General features: G+C 42.0%; 2 pseudogenes; one reads left to right on the forward strand and one right to left on the reverse strand.

Moving 5' to 3' along the window:
* Positions 1-19,694: 19,694 nt before the first annotated feature.
* LOC125405717 (small ribosomal subunit protein uS14 pseudogene) lies at positions 19,695-19,850 on the reverse strand (annotated as a pseudogene).
* A 12-nt stretch (positions 19,851-19,862) lies between these two features.
* On the forward strand, positions 19,863-20,853 carry LOC125405716 (CD9 antigen pseudogene; annotated as a pseudogene).
* The last annotated feature ends 857 nt before the right edge of the window (positions 20,854-21,710 follow it).

Genomic DNA, 21,710 nt, shown 5'->3' on the forward strand with positions numbered 1-21,710 from the left:
AAGTCTTGTACCTAATTTGCTTTCTATCATAACTTGGTTTCTGTGTCAGGTAAACAAGGAAAATGATAACTATCTAGTCTTCAACTCCCTCAGAGACCCAAGAAGGAAATAACATTAACTAAGTAAGCAGGAAGTACAAGCAAAAGGTTTCCAAAAATGTGAGAAATGACAGAAACAGCTGGCTGCCTGGACAGTCAACCAAAGTTCCTCTGCAACATTGGGGCATCCATCTTTGGCCTACGGGCCTAGCATATCAGACAGACTTTTCTGTGAAGCAGGATATTCTGAAATGCTGTTCCTCCTTGTCTTGACAATGTTTGACCGTCACTTTCTTTTGTGTCCTGCTTGTCCAATTAGGACAGCATACTGTCAGCAGTTGAGGCAAAGGCATTTTCTTGCCCAGTGTCTTACTTTTGCCACAAAGAAAGTAAACTTTATACGGAGTTTCTTTAACGCCCATCATCTTCTCTGAAGTAGATTGGTGCTGTCAGGAGCAGACATGTCTCATTGTCATAACAAGACCCTATGTTATTAAAACATCTCTGAAGTGTTTGAAGATGACCTATCTAAAATATAACTTTATTTGACCTTGAAAACATACCTAATGTAACTACAAGTTTGCTTATAGTAGTTGATTAACTACTAACCTGCATTTCCTTATTATCCTAAACAGTTGGTAATAATACTTTTCAAGGACTAGAAATCTGCACTATACTATTAAGTGAGCTGCATAGGTACAATACCTTGAACAAGAGTAGAAATGTATGTACAGTGTGTTCTAACACAATCTCAAATTTGTATCAATATACAAAAATCCAATCCAATGTAAAACATTTAAAACTAGTAGTTGCTTTTTAAAAGTAGATTCAATAATCTACTGCTTTATCCTATCATATCTATATCCCCTTTTTCTTTTTAAAATAAGAACTTTGAGTCTAATTTTCTTTGTTTAGCTTTTTTCCTGACCATTACCAATAATGACTTACAATGATAAACATCTATAACCCAATGAAAGACCAAAAACCACCCACCCCACCTTTTGGGAAGAATGTGGGTGTTATGTTCTTAAATTTACTTCCTGCTGTTTAAGGGCAAATGCATCTTTAGGGGATCCTGAAAAGAAAAATTAGGGTTAATTGTCAGGTCCTGGGAGAGGTAGCTGTATCATTTGTTGTCCGGTCTCAGCATAATGGGAAAGTGCAGGGCTTGTTTCTGGCTAGAGCAATCTGTTAGGCTGGATCATCTCAGGTAGCCACCCTGAAATTGTTCTGAGCAGTTTGTTAAAGCCGATTGTTAGGTGGTGTTTTTCAGGCTAGTGATGTTGTCCTAGTCCTGGAGGGGTCGTCCATTGTGGGGTCCCACACTGCTTAGGGAGACTTCAAAGTTCATTGTTAGGTGTGCTCCTGGTTCACTGCAGATAGACTCAAACCTGAAATCATGTACAGAAAGGTAGATGAAACCCTTTTCTAAAATTAGTTAGTATTCTATGTGAACATTAATATCATGACAAAAAGTTTAGATATATATATATACATATGTGTATATATGTGTATATATTAATCTTATAAATCTTATACCTTAAGAAAAACTGTTAAAGAGTCAATATAAAATCAAAAGATAATGAGATTCATGGCAATAAAGCAGTCCTTAAGTTTTCGCTTTTCTTCTGTCCCCTATCAGGTAGCTCTTCTAATATGAGGCAGAGATTTTGAATTTCACTTTAATAAACATGCTTGGGTTTAGAGAAGCCAGCTTAAATCTTTAATTGGACTGGAACTACAAAAAGACTATTTGCATTGGATGTCCTAAAAATAGCAAAAACAAATATTTGGAAAGATTTATGAAATTTTATCCTGTTGGAAATATGATATACCAATAAGTCATTTTACTCTTTTTTAAAAATTATTTATTTATGTTATGTATACAATATTCTGTCTGTGTGTATGCCTACAGGCCAGAAGAGGGCACCAGACCCCATTACAGATGGTTGTGAGCCACCATGTGGTTGCTGGGAATTGAACTCAGGACCTTTGGAAGAGCAGGCAATGCTCTTAACCTCTGAGCCATCTCTCCAGCCCCAAGTCATCTTACTCTTATTCTTGAGACATTTTTTTTCTGGATGATTTGTCCTTTTTCTTTGGATGTCTCATTTGTCTAGTGGTCTTCAGATTCCTTAGCTGGATATCTTAATTCTTCTGAAAAGACAAAAACAAAATCCTTTCCCAACACAAACTTTGAGAAGATTCTCTTTTGGCAAGTTATATCTGATCAAATGAAAAACTTTTGTTAGTTATATAGGTTGGTCTAGATTAAATGACCATGGTGCTTAATGAGCTATCATCTCTTCTGATTAAGAAGTGTCTCTTGTTCAAATCGAATCTTTCAATTTTGATGGTATCCATAGGTTTTCCTCTCCTGTGGAAACAAAAGCAAGATTCCTTCTCCAACATAACATATGTCCTGATTTCCATTCTGAGGGCAGTACATCTTTAAAGTCTATTGGCTGTTTTAATTCTGTAGCTTTTTCCTACTAGTCGGCGTCCCTCTGCAGCTGTTATTCCTTTCTCATTAGCGTTTAGAAAATTTAAAGTTAGTAAAGCATTATGCAATATATTTCTGTTTATTTAACATATCCTTTAGAGTTTGATTTAATCTTTCTATAACTGCCTGTGGCCTGCCCTTTAGAATTGTTTGGTATACTTGTAATATGCTTTATATTATAATAAGCAAAAAACTGTTTTATTTTCTTAGAGGCATATGCTGGAGCATTGTTTATCTGTCTTTTTGGTTTTGGTTTTTGAAGACAGGGTTTCTCTGTAACTTTGGAGCCTAGCCTGGAACTAGCTCTTGTAGACCAGACAGGCCTCAAACTCACAGAGATCTGCCTGCCTCTGCCTCCCGAGTGCTGGGATTAAAGGTGTGCACCACTACCGCCCGGCTTACATTGTCTGCCTTTATTTGTGCAGGTACAGGTACACCCACGATGGCCATAACTTCTAGCAAATATGTGATTACTGAATCAGCCTTTTCCAAACTCTAAGCAGTTACCTGTTGAAAACCTGAATTGGTATCAATGGTGTGGTGTACATATTTTAGTTTTTCAAATTCTACAAAATGAAATACATCCATCTGCCAGATTTCATTCCTTTGAGTACCCTTTGGGTTACTTCCTGCAGGTAGTGGTGTTTGGCTGTATAAAGAATAAGTAGGGCATTTCCTTATAATTTCCTTGGCTTATTGCCACGTGATAGAAGGTCTTTTTTTTAAAAAAAAAAAAAACAAAAACCTTTGCTATTGACATCATGTTTTTTTATGAAATTCTGAGGCCTTCAACACATTTCCAATCAATAACTGATAGATTTCTGCATTACTTTGTGCTAGAGGACCTGGAAGACTCACTTGGGATTGGATGTGTGTTATATATATGGCATGATTCCCATTCCTGACTGTATCTTGTAACTGAATAAATAATAAAGTCAATTCTGTATTATCCGGTATAAATTTGGCAGTTTTAATATACAAAACAATTTTTTCTGCATGTTGGGAATTGGTAACTATGTTGAGAGGTTTTTAAAATCCCTTACTACCATTAGAATAGCATATAATTCTGATGTTTGGATAGAATCATAAGGACTTTGATCCACTTTATTTAAATTTTCTTGTTTGTAACCTGCCTTTCCTGATTTATTTGCATCAGTATAGAATGTAGGGACTCCAGTTATTGGTGTGTCCTGTACAATGTGAGGAAGGATCTCTTTATAAGTTGAATTCTCTTGCTTTTGGGATAGCTGTTAATTTCTCCCAAAAATTACGAGAATTTTGGGACTGGAGAGATGACTCAGATGTTAAGAGCAGTGACTGCTCCTCCAGAGGTCCTGGGTTCAATTCCCAGCAACCACATGGTTGCTCACAACCATCTGTAATGAGATCTTGTGTCCTCTTCTGACACATTGGCACACATACAGGCAGAACACTGTAAACATAGCATATATATATGTGTGTGTGTGTACATATATATATATATATATGTACACACACACACACACACACACACACACACACACACACACACACAAAAGCTCTTTGCCAGGGTTCACTTTCTTCCCATGATTGGTCAATTTTATCTTTATTAAAAGGTACAATAATTTCTGCTGAGTCTATTCCTACTAGTTGACGAAGTCCTGTAGGGAAACATTTGGAGGGTAATATGACCAGAACATGGTTAAGGCTTGGACCCGCATGCATCCACAGCGTAGGAGAATGTGTTACAGCTGTGGAGTTGCAGATATCCTGACTATCAGAAAGCCAGGCTATACTTAGAGCCTCAATAGGACAGTTCTGGAGGCTGTAGCCCCAATGGAACAGCTCAGCCCTGGAGGAAAGGTGTCCTGACTATCAGGAAGCCAGGCTACCTGAAGCTGGGGTGTGGTGGGGGATGGTCTCCCCCCAGGATATAGGGATCCTGCTCCTCTTCTGGAGAGCCACTGCAGCCGAGTTCTGCTCTGTTTCCTTAAGGGAATGTACTAGCAAAGCTATTGTTTGTTAGACCCTAGAGTCCAAACACCGAGGAGGAGTTGCCCCCAGAGACCACCCCTCACACCACAGCTGATGTAAAAGCATGAGGATTTTATTAATTCTGTCATGACAGGGTCCCTCAGCATTTGGGAAGCTGAGAGACCTCGAATAGCTAGTACAGGCTACTTTTAAAGGAAAAAGTCACAGAAGCAAGGGGGGTTGTTCTTTGACTATTATGATTGGCTTATTCAAAAGGGCTATTACCAATAATTGGCTGGAGAGCTGTTGCCAGATCAGATGAGGTAAGAGGTCATTTTGACCTCATTTCCCAGGGACTGATTCAAAACATACGTGTATGGGTAATTGTTCAGGAACTGAGTCAACATCTTAAAGGTTATCTTGCCCCAATTTCTGGACATACAACATACGTGCATGTGTAGCTGTTAGGTCCTTGGTTCCCAGGGGAGGAGGGAAAGCACTAAGCCATGGAGGCTGAGAGGGTTCAGAATTGTCAGAATTGTCTTAAAGTTTTACACTATAACAGAGTTATCGGCTTCTTCTCCTGCCCAAGATGTTTCTTCTTTTTCTAACACTCTGCTAAAGCAGAAGTCCCTACAGAAATGTAGCAATCTCCTCTGGCTTCAGTGAAAAGTTGTTACTTTTTCTGCTCTGCCTGACTCAGTCCCTCAGAGGGAGCATCTCAGCAAGGTTTTTCAGCCTAGTCCCAGCCAGGTTCTTCTATTCTGCACTGGCTAATGAAGGTTGTCATCCAAGACTTTTGAGAAATAGATTTGGGAAGAAGGAGTCCAGAAGAGTGCCTGCCTCTGCCAGAGAGGGATAAAAGGTGGTCCCTAACTGAACAGGAAGAGAGGTTTATATAGGGCTTCTTAGGGGCAGAGTTTTCCCAGGGAGAAGGGGGTTGGTTAGTTTTACCCTGCTCTAGGATTGGTTAGTCTAGTTGCTCAGGGACTGAGATGACTCTGATTTCATGGCCAAACTGTGTTTCTTTCACTGGTCCTTTTTAGTCTTTTGACTCTAATCTTAAGACCAGGGCATGTTTCTTTTACCCGCTCTGATTCTAGGGACAAAGTGTGTTTCTTTGGCACTGGTTTCAGAATCAATAAAGTCAATAAGAGTCTGCACTCAATCTCTCCTAATTTGCACCTTTTGGGGTCTAATTTTTTGTAAACCTATTTTATAACCTAAATAATTAATAGAATCTCTTCCTTGTACTTTTTCAGAAGCAATTTGTAATCCCCAACAAGACAAATTTTTCTTTGCTTCTTCAAACATTTTTTCTAAAATATCTATATTTGAATTAAATAATAAAATGTCATCCATATAATGGTAAACTATAGACTGAAGAAATTGCTTACATATCATTTCCAATGGCTGACTTACAAAATATTGGCACAAGGTGGAGCAATTTAACATTCCCTGTGGGAGGTTCTTCTATTGATATCTCTTCGCAGGGTGAGAATTATTTTAAGTAGGCACTATGAAGGTAAATTTTTCTCTGTCTTTTTCTTGTAAAGGTATAGTGAAGAAACAATCTTTTAAATCAATAACTATAAGAGGCCATCCTTGAGAAAGCAAAGGAATCCCAGACTGCAGAGAGCCCATTGGTTGAATCACCTTATTAACAGCTTTTAGATTTGTCACCATTCTCCATTTCTCAGATTTCTTTTTAACAAATACAGGAGAATACCAAGGACTGGTTGATTCTTCAACATGTTGAGCATCTAGTTGCTCCTGTACCAGCTATTCTAAAGCCTGCAGTTTATTGTTAAAGGCCACTGCTTAACCCATACAGGTTTGTCTGTCAACCATTTTAACAGTAGGACTGTTGGTGCCTTTGAAAGATCAACAGCTGTTGTAACCTGTTCTTGAACATCCTGAATGGTTGGTGACTGTTCTTTATAATATTTTGTAATATTTTTTCCAGAAACATATGTTAATTTATGGTTTGTTTCTAAGTTTGAGGAATTGGGGAATGTTAATCTGAGTATTCCATTGCTGTAACAAATCACATCCCCACAAATTCATTACTATGTTAGTCACATATTGTTTTAATTTTCCTCTCTGTCCTTCTGGCCTTATACATTCAATTCATTTTGTGCTCTCCAAACCCCAAAAACTGAACATTTACATCCTGAAGAGTCCAATTTGGATGCCAAGATTCTGATGAAATTATTGTTACATCCTTACCTGTATCTACCAGACCTTCAATCACAATGTTACTTATTTGTATTTTTAAGTTTGGTCTTTGTTCATTTATAGAAGTTTGCCAAAATACTCACTTTATGGTTTCTCCTGAGGTTTTTGTTTTCTCTTCTATCTTCTATAGCTGTTATTATCCAGAGCAGTATGGTTTTTATAATAGGCATTAGGTTCTTTACTTGCCCTGGGAAGGAGTTTCCTCTATGATAGTAGGAAATGACTGAACCGGATTTGTCATAGGGACCTACTAAAGGCCCCTCACAGAGTTTCCCAATGGCAAAGTAGTACCTTGAATATTCCTCATTGACCTACATTCATTAGTCCAGTGTCTGCCTTTGGCACACATTCTACATAATCCAGAAATGGGAGGGTATTCTAAATGGATTATTCTTAGAAAAAAAAAATTGTTTCTAGGAGTACCCTGTCTACGATCCCTTTTAAGGCAACCTTGTTTGCCACAATGATAACATTTGACATTTTGATTTTTCTTTTTTCTTTTTTTTTAAAGTATTTATTTATTATGTATACAATATTCTTTCTGCATGTGTGCCTGCAGGCCAGAAGAGGGCACCAGACCTCATTACAGATGGTTGTGAGCCACCATGTGGTTGCTGGGAATTGAACTGAGGACCTTTGGAAGAGCAGGCAATACTCTTAACCGCTGAGCCACCTCTCCAGCCCCCCATTTTGATTTTTCTTAAACCTCCGGAAATCACCTCTCCTATCCATGCATCATCATGATCACGAGATCCAATTTTGATTGTATCTTGGAATCATTCTTCCAAAAGTGCTGACCTTGCCTTTAAAGGCCTTTAAAATAGATAATTGCCATTTTTTAAAGCCAGAGATTCAATTATTATTTGTCTTTCTTCTAAATTTTTTATCATTATATTTACGGCTGAAGTCAATCTTTGGAAGAAATCCATAAAGGCTTTGGGCCCTGTATAACTTTAGTAAATGACTCAGTTTTCTTTCCTATTTTTCCAGTTCTGTCCCAAGCATTCAAAGCTGCTACATGGCATAAAGCCAGGATGTTAATAGAGAGATTTCCTTTCTTTTTTTTTTAAATTTTTTTAAATGATTTATTTAACTTTATTTTTATGTGCATTGGTGTGAAGGTGTCAGATCTTGTGGAACTGCATTTTCAGACAGATGTGAGCTGCCATGTGGGTGCTGGGAATTGAACCTGGGTCCTCTGGAAGAGCAATCAGTGCTCTTAACTGGTTATGTTTGCTGATTTTCATGGTGTGAATTGTTCCACTGTGACTGGTTTCAGTCTTCCGCCAGTCATCGACGTAGGGAGAGATGCACAGCGGCCTGTTATACGCTATTGTTCTTAAGAAGAAACAACGGTGTAGGGAAAAATAGCAAAAATTTAGGATCTGATCAATTTTGAGTATTATCTAATTTTAAGATAATCTGAATGTGTGAGGCAGGCAGAGCCCTGAGTTATGTGATTTAATTTGAACAAAATTTTAGACTTATTTATTTATTTTTGTGCATGTGGAGGCTTTACCTGCATGTATGTACGTGCAGTGTGTGCATGCCAGGCCTGAAGAGGCCAGGAGAGGGCGTTGGATCATCTCTGACTGGATTTGTAGCCAGTTGGGAGCATCCATATCGGTGCTGGAAATGGAACCAGGGTCCTCTCGAAGAACAACCAGTGCTCTAATCACTGAGCCGTCTCTCCCTATAATTTAACTTTTAATAATGGATGTATGACAACTAACTCACAGCATTTCTGAAAAGACAACCACTCGCAGGAGCCAAGTAAGCTGCATACAGCACACCATTAGAGCCCAGGATTATTGCTCTAGGCTGCCAGGAGGTAGAGGAAAACTATGTGTATATCCCTGGCTGTCCTGGAACTGGGCAGACCAAGCTGGCTTCAGACTTATAAAAATCTACTTGCATGAGTCATGGGCTGGAGAGATGGCTCAGAGGTTACGAGTTCTGAGTTCAATTCCCAGTAACCACATGGCGGCTCACAACCATATAAAATGAAATCTAGTGCCCTTTTCTGGCCTGCAGGGATACATGCAGGCAGAATAGTGTATACATAATAAATAAATAGGTCTCGAAAGTAAATAAATAGTGTTTTGGGTTTTTTGTTTGTTTGTTTGTTTGTTTTTAAAAGCGTGAGTCATTAAAAGCATGAGCCATTATACCTGGCCAACTTCCTGCTGAAGTTACCATCAAATAATTGCTTGTTTTGGGCTAGATGACTCAGTGGGTAAAGACGCTTGTTGCCAAGCTTGATAACCCGAATTCAGTCCTCAGGACTCACATGGTGGGAAGAGAGAACTGATTCCTGGGAGTTGTCTTCTGACCTCCACCCGTGTCCTGTGGCATGAACATGCCTATACACACATGCACAATAAATCAATAGACATAGTAAACACCAATGACTAGTTCCGGGCATGTGCGAGGCTTTAACCCTCGCTGAGCTGTAGGTCTTGCTAGCTGCTTCAAGTGGCTCAGTGTCTAGTAAAATAGGGACTAAGCTTGAACTCAGAGCTCCGCCTGCCTCTGCCTCGCAAGTACTGGGATTAAAGTCGAGCGCCACCACTGCCCGGCTACCTGTAGTCCAACGTAGGGCAGAAAGTGCGTTGTAACATAATGGTTACGTGCAAATGCTGCTGGAAGGCATTCACAGAGCTTAAAAAACAGTGTGCCAGAAAAATCCCAGAGGCCTCTTGGACCTCTAGTGTCGGAGGATGATGGGATTTCAGGTGTCCTAGGGAAGTCCTGGGGCTGCCGTCAACGAGGGCTGGAGCAGAGGTGTGATGTTTGATGTCTGGGGCATTTATGCCGAGTTCTATTGTACAAGGAACAGCTGAGATCCAGCAAAAGGAGGCACAGCCAGGGTCACACAGCAAGCTGAGACTCAGGCAGCCCAGTTCTCACCACCCTGCTTCTCCAGAGACTGACCTTTCAAACCTGCAGTGCTGCAAAGATGGTACCTCAAACCTGCGCTTCTTCCAAGTGTATACAGTCCAGTCACTAGCCCTCCCAAGTCCTTGGTTCCTTATTTTTTTTTTTTAGGTTTTTTTGTGGGACTCTGTGCTCTCAGTGGCCACTTAGCCTGTGTAGCAAGTGGAGGAGGAGTTAGAAACAGGATGGGAGGTAGGGTCAAGAAGGTGTTCAGAGAAAACCAGAGGAGAGACAGGATTTCTGTGAGTCTCTCTGCTAATTAGATGAGGAGCTGGAAAGTGGGGAGGGTGAGCTGCCGGTACAGTTTTGGGAGGTGACACTGAGCAGACCTGGGATTTCTGACCTCTGCTCTTCTCTCTCCCTCTCTGGAAGCCTGGCATCTCTTCCTGGGGACCCTGGACTCCTAGTCAAGTATCACAGCTGGTGTGGGAGAATTGCCTATTCTGTCAATCATATTTTAAATAAACGCTGATTGGCCAGGCAGGAAGTAGAGGTGGGGCAATGAGAATAGGGGAATTCTAGGAAGGAGAAAGCCCATTCCTCTAGTTCAGCCCAGACCACCGAAGAAACATGTGACCTGCCCTGCTGTGAAAAGTACCAAGCCATGTGGCTAGCATAGATAAGAACAATGGGTTAATGTAAGCTACAAGAGCTAATAAGAAGCCTGAGCTAATGGGCCCATCAGTTTATAATCCTATGGAAATCCCTGTGTTATTTTCTTTGGGACCTTGCTGGCTGTGGGGTACTGGGCGGGACAGAAACCCCAATAAACCAGACCTCATGTTACACACAGCTGCTTGAGCTTCAGACCCCTGCTTTGGTTCCTTCAAGGACTTGCCAAATTGTCAACAGTATCTCAGGGGAGAAAGCAGATTAGCTCATTTTTTTTCCTTCAGCCTAGGATTCCAGTGTAGGGAGGGAAGAGGGAAGGCGTGCATGTGTGGAAGAGAGCCGCTGGTCTGTTGAACACACAGGGCTGGTAGGCTATGTGCACAGGCGGGCGGATGCAATTCTCGACTCTCCCTCTGGAAGGTGTGTCACTTTTCTCCTTCTCCCACGTGGGTTCTGGGGTGAGAACTCAGGTCTACAGACTTGACAGAAAGACCTACACCCAGCTTCTCTTTTCTGCTTTCAGAAGAGGATTCTACGGAGCTGTGGATCTTAGTAGTTGGCAGAGAAATATGTATAAATGCATTCATCTATCCGTTCCAAAAATATTGCCCTATGGCTTCTGGCTGGCACTCAACACTTCGGCGTTCAAGATTGTGGAGGCTCAGAGACATAGAGCGCAGAGGTAATTTCTCCCTTAACTCTTTGATTACAAAGATCTTTAGTCAGTGATGGGTTTGATCCCCCTCTCCCCGCCCAGGTGCCTAAGACATGAACATGCATAGTTAAAATGCATGTACTGAAGATGGGTAAGTCTGGGAAATAAAAATCTGTTCACCTGAGGCAGATGTGATCATCCATCCTGTTACAAAAGTACAGGCTTTATTAAAGTTTATAAAAAGGGAGGAATTGTGGAGGCCCAAAAATGTGAGCCCATTTCTACATTGACTAAAGTCAGAGGGTTGGAACTTACCTCTATTCTCTCAAGGTTATTGTGTTTCTACCTCAAAGAAAGGTCCCACCTAGATTGTATAGGTCACAGCCATGACAAGCTCAATAGAGGCCTGAGTCTCCGTGGTTTGCCTTGAGGCAATACCTAGTTCCAGTAAAGACCACAAACTGAGACCACCCAGGCACCACCCAGGAACAGACTGTCCAAAGGAAATCCGAATGTTCCAACCACTGTAGATAGGATCACCTGCCAGCACATACCCATTGCTAGACAAATGTCATCCAATCAGGGGTCCTAAACCTTAGAAATCCCTCACCCCCCCCCCACCTTTTCTACTATAAAAACCCAACTCTAGGGGTTGGAGAGATGGCTCAGTGGTCAAGAGCACTGGCAGTTTTTCCAGAGGTCCTCAGTTCAACTCCCAGCAACCACACGGTGGCTCACAAACATCTGTAATGAGATCTGGTGCTCTCTTCTGGCATGCAGGCATACTTGGGGGCAGAATGTTGTATACATAATAAATAAATAAATCTTTAAAAAACAAAAACCCAACTCTAACTGAGCTTGGAGCTCTCAGATCACTCCAATACATTGGACAAATGGAGAGACTGAGTTTGCAAACTTGTGTAAGAATGAAGGCTTTTTGCTTTTACATACAGGACTCAGTCTCCTAGCTGGTTTTCAGGGGAACTCTGTGATCTGGGCATAACAGTTAGATCAGAGAATTCTGTTCTTGCAAGGTTATTGTCAACAAGTGTGGCTAATGTCCAGACTTAGTATTTCAGAAATAGAGAAGTAGATATGTTTCTACCTCAAACAAAAGTCTAAGGATCCAACTAAGGCCCCCATTCCTTTAAGGAGATAGCATTGGATTCCACCCAGGAGTGGTTTGCCTATGGAATGTTTTGGTCTAGGGTGTGAGAATGACTTGTTTTGCCATAGCAACAGAATGTTTAACTATGGATTTAGCCCAGGACCCTCAACTTGTCTGTTCATTTCCTTGTATCATGTTAATGCAATTTTTTGGTCTTACTCCTATCTTTTGGGGTCAAGGGTATTTTAAATTAAATACAGGCAATTTCAGTACTCACTGGAACTCCCTCCTGATACTATTCTATGGTTTTCTGTCTTATTATTTTTGTGTCTTCGTATTCTTTACTGTATTTCTAAATCCCAGCACCCCTACCGTAGCAAGAGGTATTTTTGTCGAGGCTGTTCCCTAATATAGGATGAACCAGGAGATAATTCAATGCAGGATGAACTCCTGCTCTGCTCAGAGAGAAGCTCACATAACTCATTGTGACACAATACTCACAATATGCTTTATGAGAAACAGCAGCAGAAAAGGACTTCTGGTGAGGCCTGCCATCTAGTGGCCTTTTATGGTATTACAGACTCTTATTGACAGGCCAAGGAATTTTTACCTTTATTGAATCTCTCTAAGGCAGGAACAGAGTCAAGATTTTGGAATGGGGGAAGGAATGGGAAGCAGATTTGCCATGTAAAATGAGAAAAGATAGTTGTGTTTTAGCCCTTATAAACAATTTAGCACAGATTATCTTTCTGCACATATTCACATGCATGCAATATATATAATTGTGTGTGTGTGTGTGTGGTGTGCTCATGTTCACATGTATGTGGGCAGATGTGCACACACGTATGTTCATGTGTATTGGGAGGCCAGAGGTTAACACTGGGTATTTTCCTCAGTAGCTCTCCACCTTATAAACTGAGCAGGGTATCTCAGCGGAACCCAAAGCTTGCTTTACCCACTGAACCATCTCTCCACCTGCTGTTGTTGCCTTTTGAAATAAGGTCTCATTGTGTAGATCAGGATACTCTCAGGTTTGTAATCCTTCTACCGCAACCTCCAGAGTATTGTGATTATAAGTGTGTGCCACCATGTTTAGTGTGTGTGTGTGTGTGTGTGTGTGTGTGTGTATAATTTGTATTTTAATAAATAAGGCTTACCTAGTGGCCAGGGAGTGGTGGCATATACCTTTAACCCCAGGACTTAGGAGATAGAGGCAGATGGTTCTCTGTGAGTTCAAGGCTACCCTGGGCTCCACAAGATCCACAAGATCGATCCAGAAACAGATCCAGGTGGTGGTGGCTGACACCTTTAATCTCACTGTTTGGGAGACACACACCTTTAATCCCAGCACTAGGGAGGTGGAGACAGGAGTGATATGGCTGGGCAGAGAGAAATACAAAGGGGAAAGAGATAGGAACTCAGTGGAGTGTGGAGTCTGAGGATTCATGGAGACAGGATCTCGCCCTTTCTGTCTGAAGATTTGGTGGAGGTAAAAGGTCTCTCTAGTGGCTGGCTACTTTGCTTTTCTGATCTTCTGGCTACTTTGCTTTTCTGATCTTCAGGCAAGCTTTATTTATTAAAATACAAATAAATGGTCACTTCATATACATTTTATATATATATATATATAGTATATATATGAATTGTGCTATTATTCCTCCTTATGTTTTGTCTTATTTTTGTTTGAGTCAGGTTATCTCATGTAGCCCAGGCTAGCCTGGAACTTGCTGTGTAACTGAAGGTGACCTTGACTTCCAGACCCTCCTCTCTCCCAAGGGCTGGGGTAACCTCTAGCTGTGCTTTTGAATGTTCACATAATGGATCTACCGTTTATGACACTGTGCGTCAGTCTTCCTGGTGCATTTCCATCCTTTTTAGACAGGTCACAAGCAGCACAGGCTGGCACCCACTGCGCAGCTGTCCTTGAACCCACGGCACTGCTCCTTGGTCACGCCCTGCTAAATGCTGGGTTTACAAGCGTGAGTCACCACGCCTACAGCCAACTCTCATTCATTCTCTCCCTCTTTCTCTCTCTTTCATCTCTGAGACAGGGGTTTGTTTGTATCCCAAGTACTCCTTGAATCAGCAGTCCCTGCCACAGCCTGTGGAGTATGGAGTGTCAGGATTAAAGGCTTGAACCCCTGTACACGGTTCACTACCTAATTCTGGTTAGCAGAATGTCAAAGGTCCATAGTCCCTTCCAAATTGGCAACATTTCTATCAGTAGAGTTCCCTGGAAAGCTGGTGTGCTTCCCATGACTCTCATTTATGTTCATTTCCTTATGTAAAACTTTAGGACAATTCTGAAGCCATTTCTGACAATTCTGAACCCTCTCAGCCTCCATGCCTTAGTGCTTCCCCTCCTCTCCTGGGAACCAAGGACCTAACAGCTACACATGCATGTAAGTTCTTCAGAAATTGGGGCAAGATAACCTTTAAGATGTTGACTCAGTTCCTGGACAATTACCCATATGCGTATGTTTTGAATCAGTCCCTGGGAAATGGGATCAAAATGACCTCTTACCTCATCTGATCTGGCAACAGCTTTCCAGTCAATTATTGGTAATAGCCTTTTTGAAAAAGCCAATCATAATAGTCAAAGAACCTCCCCCACCTTGTTTCTGTGGCTTTTTCCTTTAAAAGTAGCCTGTATCAGGTATTCGAGATCTCTCGGCTTCCCGAATGCTGAGGGACCCTGTCATGACAGAATTAATAAAATCCTCAATGCTTTTACATCAGCTGTGGTGTGAGGGGTGGTCTCTGGGGGCAACTCCTCTTCGGTGTTTGGACTCTAGGGTCCAACACTTAGACGGATCTCCACACCTCTTTTGAGATAAAGCCTTCTCCATCTCTAAGTGTCCTAGAGACCCTGTTGTTTAATGGAAAGGAGCCCCACGACACACCTTTTCCCCCCTTTTTTATTGATATTTATTGAGCTCTACATTTTTCTCTGCTTCCCTCCCTACCTCTCCCTTCTCCCTTCAACCCTCTCCCAAGGTCCCCATGCTCCCAATTTACTCAGGAGATCTTGTTTTTTTCTACTTTCTACTTCTCATGTAGATTATATCTATGTAAGTCTCTCTTAGTGTCCTCATTGTTGTCTAAGTTCTCTGGGATTATGGTTTGTAGGCTGGCTTTCTTTGCTTTATGTTTAAAAACCACCTATGAGTGAGCACATGTGATAATTGTCTTTCTGTGTCTGGGTTACCTCACTCAAAATAATGTTTTCTAGTTCCATCCATTTTCCTGCAAAATTCAAGCTGTCGTTATTTTTTCTGCTGTGTAGTACTCCATTGTGTAAATGTACCACATTTTTCTAATCCATTCTTCGATTGAGGGACATTTAGGTTGTTCCAGGTTCTGCCTATGACAAACAAAGCTGCTATGAACATGGTTGAGCACATGTCCTTGTGGCTCATATATATACTCAAAAGTGGTATTACTGGGTCTTGAGGAAGGTTGTTTCCTAATTTTCTGAGAAATCGCTATACTGACATCCAAAAGGGTGTACCAGCTTGCATTCCCACCAGCAAGGCAGAAGTGTTCCCTTTTCCCCACAACCTCTCCAGCATAAATTGTCATCAGTGTTTTTGATCTTGGCCATTTTTATAGTTGTAAGATAGAATCTCAGAGTTGTTTTGATTTGCGTTTCTCTGATGACTAAGGATGTTGAACATTTCCTAAGCTGTCTTTCAGCTATTTTAGATTCCTCTGTTGAGTTCTCTGTTTAGGTCTGTACTCCATTTTTTTTTATTGGATTATGTGTTTTTTTGGTGACCAATTTCTTGAGTTCTTTGTATAATATGGAGATCAGACCTCTGTCTGCTACGTGGTTGGTGAAGATCTTTTTCCATTCTGTAGGCTGTCGTTTTGTCTTGTTGACCATGTCCTTTGCTTTACAGAAGCTTTTCAGTTTCGGGAAGTCCCATTTATTAATTGTTTCTCTCAGTGTCTTTGCTGCTGGGGTTCTATTTAGGAAGTGGTTCCTGATGCCAATGCGTTCAAGTGTACTTCCCACTTTCTCTTCTATAAGGTTCAGTGTGGCTGGCTTTATGTTGAGGTCTTTGATCCATTTGGACTTGAGGCACACCTTTAATCTCATGAATAGGCCTTTGTGTAGCCTTCTAGCAGTCTGAGGAGTCTACTTTGTCATGTCTAAGATTGATCTATTTAGTAACATCTTTTTGGTTTTTTAAATTTCTTTATTTATATGTGTAGGTGTGTGTACATGTAAGTAGATGCTGTGTGGATAGGAGCCCCTGAAGGCCAAAAGAAGAGATCAGATCCTCTGGAATGGGAGTGACAGGTGGATGGGAGCTGCCTGATGTGGGTGTTAGGAACTACACTCTGGTCTTCTGCAAGGTGTTCTTAATGGCTGAGCCCCTGAGATATTATATTGACTTTTTTTTTTTTGAGACAGGGTTTCTCTGTAGCTTTGAAGCCTGCTCTGGAACTAGCTCTTGTAGACCAGACTGGCCTTGAACTCACAGAGATCTGCCTGCCTCTGCCTCCCTGAGTGGTGGGATTAAAGGTGTGTGCCACCACTGCCTAGCTTATATTGACTTTTAATTGTATTTATTTAGATCTAGGACACTCTCAATAGGCCTGAATCTTAATTTTTTAATTAATAAACTTTGTGTATGTGTGTGTCTGCTTATGCGAGGACAAATGTGGCGTATATGTGTCCGAGTGCTGTGCATGTGGAGGTCAGAGGACAACTTTCAGGAATCAACGCTCTCTTATCGTGGGGTCTGGGGATGGCGCTCAGATCCACAGGCCTGAGCAGCCAGCACCTTTATCCGCTGAGCTGAGCATCTCACCCAGGAGCTTTGTCTTGAAGCCCTGTTTTTCTGTTTGATCTTTGTTTAGAGGCCAGATCTTGTTTGTTTGTTTGTTTTTGTTTTTCAAGACAGGATTTTTCTGTGTAGCTTTGGAGCCTGTAGATCCGGCTAACTGAGAACTCACAGAGATCCACCTGCCTCTGCCTCCCAAATGCTGGGATTATAGGCGTGTGCCACCACTGCCTGGCCAATCCTTTAAGAAATTTAAATACATACAGAAGTTTTGCCTGCATGTGTGTCTGTGTATCATGTTTGTGCCTGATGCCCTTGGAGACCATACGAGAGCATCTGGTCCTGGAACTAGCATTGCAGACAGTTGGGAGTCACCATGTTGGTGCTGGGAGTGGAACCCAGGTCCAGGTCTTCTGGAAGAGCAACCCATGCTTTTAAATTTTAAACACTGAGCTGTCTCCAGATTTATTTATTTTTTTAAAATATTTATTTATTTATTATGTATACAATATTCTGTGTGTATGTCTGCAGACCAGAAGAGGGCACCAGACCTCATTACAGATGGTTGTGAGCCACCATGTGGTTGCCGGGAATTGAACTCAGGATCTTTGGAAGAGCAGGCAATGCTCTTAACCACTGAGCCATCTCTCCAGCCCTCCAGATTTATTTATTTATTTACTTGTAAGTTTTCAGGATAAAACCCAAGATTTCCTGCAAACTATGTTTGTACGCTACTTTTTATCTGCCTTGCCAGTCCTCAGAAGCCAGGTTCCCCACCTTTTCTCTCTCTTTCTCTCTGAGACAGGGTCTTACTATGTAGCTCTGGCTGTCCTGGAACTATGTAGACTACACTGGCTTCAAATTCACAGAAATCCACCTGCCTCACCCTCTCCAGTGCTGGGTTTAAAAGTGTGCACCACCATGCCCAGCTTACCTTTCTCTTTTGAGACAGGCAATCATATAATTTAGGTTGTCCTGAACTCAACAGTGTAGCAGATGACCTCAAACTTGTTATCCCACCAGGCAGATCTCTTGGAGTTCAAGGCCAGCCTGGCCTACCTTTCCAGAACTGGCTCCATAGCTTTTGAGAAACCCTGTCTTGAAAAACCAAAACCAAAAGCAAAAACAAAGTTGTTATTTTCTCATCTCAGCTTCCCAAGTGTCAAGATTACAGACACGCACCAACCCTGTCTGCAGTCTCTATTAGCAATTGTTACTTGGCATATGACTTGTATCATATCACTTGTCAACATTGCTACGAATCTGGAATCCAGATGCCTTTAGTGGGTGCTCCCGGCTCAGGATCTTGAGAGGCTGCAGGCTGTGGTGGGTGTTACGGTCTCAGCTGTGGATTCAGCAAGGCTGAAGAGGGAGACTGTTTACAAAATTCACTCACGTGGTGGTTGGCAGGGTTAGTTCTCACCCAGTGGACTCTCCACGGTGTTGGGGTTGTCCCATTACAAAGCTGCCAGCTTTCCTGTGGTAAATGATCTAAGAGAAAGAGAGAAAACACCCAAGAAGCCATAGACTTTCTCTAACCCCATCTGCAAATGATGTCGTATGACTATTTTGTTACAGATACATCAGTGTGTCCAGCTAGTTTACACTGAAGGGAACCCCACAAAACACCAAGAGATGAGGCGAGAGAGATCACTCAGCGGTTAATAGTATATACTGCTCTTTTGGAGGACCAATCCCCAGCACCTACATGGCAGCTCACAACTGTCTGTACCTCCAGTTCCAGGGGATCTGATCCTTCTGATCCCTCACACAGACATGTATGCAGGCAAAACACCAATGAACATGAAACACCAAGAGAATGCTGTAATTGCCTTAGAAATGGTCAGCAACACACTCATCTTCTTTTCTTTCTCTCTCTCTCTCTCTCTCTCTCTCTCTCTCTCTCTCTTTCTTTCTGTTTGCTTTTTTTCAAGACAGGGTTTACTTGTGTAACAGCCCTGACTGTCCTGGAACTCACAGAGATCTGCCTGCCTCTGCTTCTAGAGTGCTGGGATCAAAGGTGTACGACATCATACCTAGCTTCATTTTCTTATTTAAGATAAAAATTACATTTGTTTACATTAGGAATATTTTCCTAATGTGAGCTCTCTGTCGACACAAAATAATCCCAATCAAGCCAAATCAGATCAGATTAAAAATATCCAGGTTTAATTAGACACCTGTGCTCCTGGTTGGCCCTGAATGGAAAGTCACCAGTTGGTGACCACCTGAGTAGAAAAGGGAAAATCATGTGGGGAGCAGTTTAAATAGCCCATGGGTGTGGTCTTGACCTTTCCTGGGGAGGGGTCAAGGCTTGAAGGGCATAGGGGAGGGGGCCTCCAAAAATGGAGGCCAGAAGCTGGGATTTACAGTTTATAGTGGTATATTTGTATTTGTATTTATTTAATGAATAAATCTTGCCTGAAGACCAGAGGCAAAGCTAAAGCCACTAGAGGCCAGGGAATGGTGACACTCACACCTTTAATCCCAGGATTTGGGATTCAAGGACACCCTAGGCTACACAAGATCAAAGCAGAAACAAATCCAGGAGGTGGTGGCCTACACCTTTAATCCCAATCCTAGGGAGTCACTCCTTTAATCACAGCACTAGAGGGAATATAAAATGAACGAGGAGAGAAAGTCATGGCGGCTTAGTTTGCCTTCGCAGCCTTCATAGAGGGAAGACTTCTCTAGTGGTTTGGCTGCCTTGCTTTTCTGGTTTTCAGGTTGGACCCCAATTTCTGTCTCTGGATTTTTTTTTTTTTGACGGTCTTCACTTTTTTTAAATTCTTATGTACAAAGACTGGCATCGATTTGTTTCACTGGGTAGAGTCTTGAAGAATCCAATCAAGGTCGCTTAGTCCAACTTAATGAAGTCGATGTCTTTCGCGTACTGCCGGAAACACTGGCGGCACATGTTCAGCCCGTATTTCCGGATCAGACCGTGGCGGCAGGAGCGGGATCCCTGGCCGAACTTCCGTGGGTGACTCCAGTAGAGCTGCTGGTGACCCATGTTGCCTCACTGACGGTTGACGAACCAAAAGGCTCTGTCCCTGGATTTTTATTATTTGTGTACATCTGTTTATTTATGGCTCCATTTTCTTATTTAAAGATTAAAAAATTAGCCGGGGGAGCCGTAGTCCAGCCCCCAGCCTCAGCGTGTCTCAGTCTGTTGCCGCGTCCCTTCTGTCCCAGTCGTGCGTGCTTCTTGTGCCATGGAAGCCCAGCTTACAACATGCCAGTCAAAGGGGGTAATAAGTGCATCAAATACCTGCTCTTTGGATTTAACTTCATCTTCTGGCTAGCCGGAATTGCAGTTCTTGCCATTGGACTATGGCTCCGATTCGACTCTCAAACCAAGAGAAAGAATCTAATCATTCCAGTTTCTACACAGGAGTGTACATCATGATTGGAGCTGGGGCCCTCATGGTGCTGGTGGGTTTCCTGGGCTGCTGCAGAGTTGTGCAAGAATCCCAGTGCATGCTGGGATTGTTCTTTGGATCCCTACTGGTGATATTTGCCATTGAGACAGCTGCAGCCATGTGGGGCTATACCCACAAGGGTGAGGTGATTAAGGAACTCCAGAAATTCTACAAGGACACTTACCAAAAGCTGAAGAGCAAGGATGAGCCCCAGCGGGAGACACTCAAAGCCATCCACGTGGCATTGGACTGCTGTGGCCTAGTGGGAGGCAAGGAACAGTTTATCTCGGACATCTGCCCCCAAAAGCAAGTTCTTGAAGCCTTCCAGGTTAAGTCCTGCCCAGAAGCCATCAATGATGTCTTCAACAGCAAGTTCCACGTCATTGGAGCACTGGGCATTGGCATTGCTGTGGTGATGATCTTCGGCATAATTTTCAGCGTGATCCTGTGCTGCGCCATTCGCAGCAGCCAAGAAATGATCTAGAGTCTGCCCCGACCCAGAGAGGTAGCATCGGGCCCCTAGTACTATTGGGGCTGTTTGAATTTTTTTGCCACTAATATTAGTATTCATTATACATTTCTAAACAAAAGTTATTCTGTATTTGCCTTTTTAATGTTTTATTCACCATTGGCATATGTAGTTGAGGGATCTGGGGGTTCAATTCGCTTTGACTTTTTTTTTTCATTATTTTTGCTTGTTATGTTAAGCAAAAATCCTGCAATGAAAGGTGCTATATTTGCCTGACTCCAGACAGAAGATACTGTACATAAAGAGAATTTTTTTGTCTTTAAATAGATAAAAGAGTCTATCAGATTTAATCAGGTTGTAAGTTATATTGAAGACAATTTGATACATAACAAAATATTATAACAATGTCTAGGAAAAAATTTAGCCCGGAAGTAGTGGCGCACACTTTTAATCCCAGCACTCAGGAGGCAGAGGCAGGCAGATCTCTGTGAGTTCGAGGCCAGCCTGGTACAAGAGCTAGTTCCAGGACAGGCTCCAAAGCTACAGAGAAAACCAAGACAGCAACAACAAAAAGATTAAAAAGATACATTTATTTATTTATGGAGGGTGGTGTGCGCACATGGAGCTCAGAGGACACTAGTGGACTCAGCTCTCTCCTTCCACCATGTAACTCTGGCCTTAGCGGGAAACACCTTTATTTGCTCAGCCTTCTCATCACCTTGCTTTTAAAATGTATTTAGTATAGTGTGTGTGTAGCCATGACATGCGCACATGAGTGCTGCTGTGTTGTATGTAGGCATGATGTGCACGTGAATGCTGCCGTGTTGTATGTAGGCATGACATGTGCACATGAGTTGCTATGTTGTGTATGTAGGCAAGACATGTGCATGTAAGTATTGCTGTGTAGTATGTAGGCACGACATGTGCACATGAGAACTGCTGTGTTGTTTGTAGGCACGACATGTGCATGTGAGTTGCTGTG

Source organism: Myodes glareolus, chromosome 13 (genome assembly GCF_982192425.1).
Source record: "Myodes glareolus chromosome 13, mMyoGla1.1, whole genome shotgun sequence".
NCBI classification, from domain to species: Eukaryota; Metazoa; Chordata; class Mammalia; order Rodentia; family Cricetidae; genus Myodes; species Myodes glareolus.